At 44.3% G+C, this 5,092-nt stretch overlaps 1 long non-coding RNA gene across 2 annotated transcripts; it reads right to left on the bottom strand.

The window, feature by feature from the left end:
* Positions 1–268: 268 nt before the first annotated feature.
* LOC133740292 (uncharacterized) lies at positions 269–2,686 on the bottom strand. Of its 2 annotated transcripts, none has more exons than XR_009861101.1 (4): positions 2,150–2,686; positions 1,929–2,036; positions 856–944; positions 269–703 (listed from the first exon to the last, which is right to left on the bottom strand). It is a non-coding gene; the product is annotated as an uncharacterized LOC133740292 (long non-coding RNA). The 2 variants fall into 2 exon arrangements; XR_009861100.1 differs by having other exon boundaries at positions 1,929–2,062; positions 2,150–2,680.
* Positions 2,687–5,092: the final 2,406 nt, after the last annotated feature.

Below are 5,092 nucleotides of genomic sequence, written 5' to 3'. Positions count from 1 at the left end.
AATTCTTGGGCTTGTATAGTGGGCTTGGCTCGTAATCACAAGATTACGAACTAGGCGAATAAGAGGAAAGGAAGGTGGTGTTGAGTTGAGTTTTAGAACCTATGTCAATTTTTAATTCTTAGCCCCAAGTTTGCATTAAGTTCATTAAATGGTAATTTATGTGAGTCTTCTAGGTCTAGCCCACTAGGACCTAAATTCAAATGGAGGTTCTAACCCTAGGGTTCCACTTTGGTGGTAAGCAATCACACACATTATCAACCATACATAGTGTTACAAAACTTTAGTGAAATCAAGCAAGCCGAAAGGAAATAAACTTTAAATATAGTAAAACAAATTGTGTCCTCCAAGGATTATCCTCCGTGCCCAAGCTTCAACAACAACAGCCTGCAAAACAAACTAAAGTAGGGGTTAGGCTCCTACATCCAGTCATTGCCCATGCCCGCCCCCATATCTAAGTTTAAAAACATGAGTTATTGTTTTGAATAAAAGAAGTAGATAAAACCGGTTTGCGCTTCCACGTGATCGTCACCACGTAACTACAATCCCACGGCAATTGATCATCTTTCACACTTCCATCACAACCGTCCATCTAGCCAATCACTTTCCGGAATTCATTAATCACAAGGCTAGAGACAAAGGGGAGATAACAAGGGCATGGTGCACACTGCCCACCACCGGTGGCTCAAGGAGGAACTGACCTCTCCTTACATCCCCATCAATTGCCAACACATCAATTCAATCCACGCAAACCATTTCAATTGTAAAACAGATAATTTCCAAAAACCATGCAAGAGGCCTCATATAAAACATAGTATATGCAAGAAAAGCATAGATAGAGTTAAAGGCATCCCCTACCTGGAACTCGAGCTTTCTCTTGCAGCACTTGGCCTCAATGCAACCTTGTAGCAACCACCACTTCACAAGATTCCACCACGATGTCAAGCCTAGATCAATAAGCGGCATTAATAACGATAAACTAGGCTAGCTATTCACACGCAATACTCTCCAAAGAGAACCTTTCCTTTAACCTAATTGACTAGCTAATAACCAGACCATTTGGGCACTAAGGGAGAGTTGGTTTTTCAGGAAAAAGTGGCAGAAACACCTTTCAAAGATAAGTTGTCAAAAGCTGGAAACAGAGTATAAGTAAGAACTGTTAAGGGCCAAGGAAAAGTGTTCAAAGCACTTGAGATAAATTCTTGAGAAATTTTGAAAGAAGGATGGCTTGTCAACCAACTCAGTACGATTGAAATGGCTATTGAATTTCAAGTGAAACCAAACAAAGAGTAAAGGTTTTAAAGGCTGAAGTAAAACAATGTGCAGATTCTTTCCAGAAATACAAGCTTCTGTCCCCCTATTTCAAAATTGCATAACTAATTCCAGAAAAATGCTTTTGGGGTGATTCAAATTCTGGAACGTTCATATATTTGTCTAATATATTTCTCTAGAAGAAACTGACCCCAAATTCTCAACGGTTTAGCTCCAGTTTTGAAATGAATACAACTGGGTCAGATTTTACTGAAAACTGAAAATCTGCAGAAACTGGTTCTTTTGTGTAAAGCTCGTTTGGTACCCAAAATGGCTGGTTAAGTAGACTCTAAGACACCTACAAAAAGTATCTAAAGCTTCTAAAGGCTTAAAGTCTCAGTCACCCTTCAATACTATAAGGGGAAGGTCTTGTAGCTCACTAACATGATGTTTTGAAGACATGGTGTTTGGACAACAGTAACACAAATAAACTCTTTGATCAAGCATGATTTCAATGTTCAAAATAACCATGGTTTAGCATACCCCCAACACATCAGAAAGAATGAAAGGTTCTAAGCTAAAACAACAAGGTTCCCACCACAATAGTGACAAGTTGTAATCTGCAAGAGTTTGTAACAACAACCAAAAATACATAGTGTTAAGGAAAGGATGATACTCACCAAAAACTAACAAAAAAAGATGAGCTTCTCTTGAGGATTTCAACAGGAAAGAGAGCTGAAGGAGCTGATTGGATCGAGTCCAGCCACAGGCCAAGAAGTTTGCTCAATCTCGAACATGCAAAGTGAAACAGAGACTGCTCAATATGTAAATGAGGTGTTTTGAACGTATTGAGTCTAAAATCGAGGAAACAAAGGAGAACTTGATGGCTTAAGAATCTTACCAACTGTTGGTATCAGTCTCAAGCAAGGTGTTGGGGATTCGGGTAGAGCAAGAGAGGAAGTTTAAGCAGAAATCCGGAACAGGCTTGCTCCGGAACAGCTTCCGCTTCGAGGGGTGTACAGGTCTCAAATCAATTCCGATGGAGCTGAAATTTGGAGGCTAGATAGAGGAGACATAGGCGAACAACTTTGATGAAGAACGTTTTCTGATCGGAGATCTCGAACTAGGTGTTTCGAGGCTCGTAAACGGACTGATGTGTCCAGGGACGAGAGAAAAGGTGAGAAGAGAAGGGTGAATGACGATTTATGGCCTGGGTTCTCTCTTTTGAAGGTCTGAGATGATGTTCTTGGAGGAGTTGCCCTTTGCATGATGGAAACGTGGAGGGGAAGAGCTGAGCGAGGCTCCCTTTCTCTCTGTCCAACTCTGACGTGAACAAGGAAAGAGGAAAAGCTGAGTTTTGCGTGTGAAGGAGAAGGCTCAGCTTTGGGCAGATAAATTTGGGGTAAAAGAATAAGGTGGTAAAAACCCAAAATGATGGGGAAAATAAAAGTAAAATAAGTAAATACAAGAAAACTCAAATTAAAGTGTTGACAATGCCAAATAAGGATCGGATCTCACAAAACTTATTTTTAGATAGAGAAATGGCAAGCAAGTTTTTGTCGGAGTTTTGCTCGAGTTTGAAAAACATAAGGAGTAAATAAATTGTGCTTTTGAAAGTCGGTGAGATGCTTGACGAGTAAGTTTCGGGTAAGGCGAGCAGAAATTTCTCCAATTATTAAGAAAGGTAAAATAAGAAAATCGTAAACGCACGCACGAGTATATTTCAAAATTATGCAAAAATGTCATTATGAGCTACAACCATGTTGGATCAAGGAAGAGGTTTGGGTCAAAGGTTGACTAACTTATTGGGCTAGGTTCACTAGCATACCCGTCGGTTGGGTGTCCAGAGTAAATTTTGGACTCTAACCTTACGCTATTCTCGGGCCCAAGGCCCAAACTATTTCCAAAAGTATTTAGCCGAACAAAGGTCGCGAAAAATTTTCCCGTCAAAAAGTGACGTTTGGAATTTCACGGGGTCTACAGTCCCCGACTCCCCAGCCATGTTTGTTGAGGGGGAGCTGCACGGAGCAGAGGGTGTTGGGAAGCGATCCCAATCTTTGGTACCCAAGCGTCGGGGTTAACTGCCGGATCAATGGCTGCCGTAGGCTGTGTTAACTAGTCCCTTGCTGCCGGATCAATGGCTATTATGAGGCGTTGCCTGACCGCTTGGCGGTTTTGGTCGTAGACCGTGGATGTGTACAGTATGTATTTGCACGAAAAAATGACACACACACAGAGCAAGCATGTATAGACATGGCATGTGCGGTAGCTCACATTGCAAGAGCGTAAGAGATAAGATGTAGTTACTTATCTCGTGGTAATTTGGAGGCTAGCGGAGTTTGGCCGAACGTGACGCTCCATTGCATTGTGGCGGATAAAGTAGTCCGATAATGTCCGCCAACGCGTAGTTGCGGTTGAATGCTCAATAGAAATAGCTTGAATTTCCTTGAAACAAAATAGATGATTAATATGTGGATTTGTAAAATCGACATAAATAATTTGCATATGTACTTTGATAAAATTGTAAACAAAGTGTACAAGCAACGATGGCAGGAAGCAAATAGAAGTCGTTATAAGTAACGATGGTTGAGGCATGGCAATTATGCATGACTGTGGCAATCACTGATGTAGATGTTAACTATATGGCACAACTGAGGTAGCCTAATCACAGTGCAAATATGTGGGCTGTAGGACAAAATTTGACAAAGTCTATGATATAAGGAAACATTGGTATGCCCTGCATGCACACTAGTTTGAAATTTTGACCCGTCTGTTTGTGGCCATGCCCTGTGTAATCAAGTTGGAGCATAATTACACATATATACGTGCCTAATTCATGCACCTCTGCCATATGCATGCACGATTAAGTCAAAGAAGTTCTGACATAATTCATGGGTATGGACATATATAAACATATAAACACATATATTAGAATGAAGCATGAGGTGTCTATATAGCCGCATAGATGCATAGGCCAGACCAGTTGTTAAGTGGACATCTGGCATCAAAACAGATTTAAGAGAAAAGGACTTAGCTTTTCTGGAGTCAAGATACTGGGTAGAGATTCGGGGTGGGGGTACCCAGAGAAAATGGCGGTCGGCGCTGGATTGCCGCTGGGTTGGAGATGGATGGAGTGTGTGCCTAAGAAGCGTTGCAGATGGACTGAAGAGGATAGGAGGATGGCCGGCGGTAAAGCGCAGCAGGAATGCTCGAGCGGAGAAGCAGTGGAGGACCAGAGCGGTTATGTCCGGCGGAGAATCACAGCGGAAGGACTGGCTGGCGGAAGCCTGAGCTCAGCAGGGGCTGTCTGGAATCAAAGTGCGGCAGAGACGCCGGGTTAAGCGGAGGTGTGCCGCTGAAGCGCAGTCCGGCGGAGGACTAGCTAGAGGACTGCAGGTCGGGGACTGCAGTGGGCGGAGGAGCCTGGCGGTGGTTGCGTGTGGTCCGGAGCATGGGATGGGTGGAGCTATTCCCGGCGGAGCACCGGAGGAAAAGTGCAGCGGAGGAGATGGCGGTTTGGGCTGGGGGAACTGTTTCTAGCGGAGCATGGTGAGCTGGGCGGTGGTGTGCCGCCGGTGATTCCCAGCGGTGAACAGTAGTGGAGGCTATCCGGCGGAACTGTGCAGCGGACGGGGGACGTCGAAGCCAGTTCGGCGGTGCCCATGGTCAGCGGTGGAGCATGGTCAGCCGGAAGGTGCTGGTGGAGCAGAGCCAGCTAGCGGAGGGACTGCAGTTGGCGGATGGACTCGAGATCGGATGAGTTGAGAGTTGGGCGGAGGGGGTGGCGGAACTCGGAGTTCATCGGAACATGAGTTCGGCGGAACCGAAGTCTGGCGGAGACCCG

Source organism: Rosa rugosa, chromosome 3, assembly GCF_958449725.1.
Source record: "Rosa rugosa chromosome 3, drRosRugo1.1, whole genome shotgun sequence".
In the NCBI taxonomy this organism is placed as follows: Eukaryota; Viridiplantae; Streptophyta; class Magnoliopsida; order Rosales; family Rosaceae; genus Rosa; species Rosa rugosa.
This window is presented reverse-complemented; position numbering and strand designations above follow the sequence as displayed.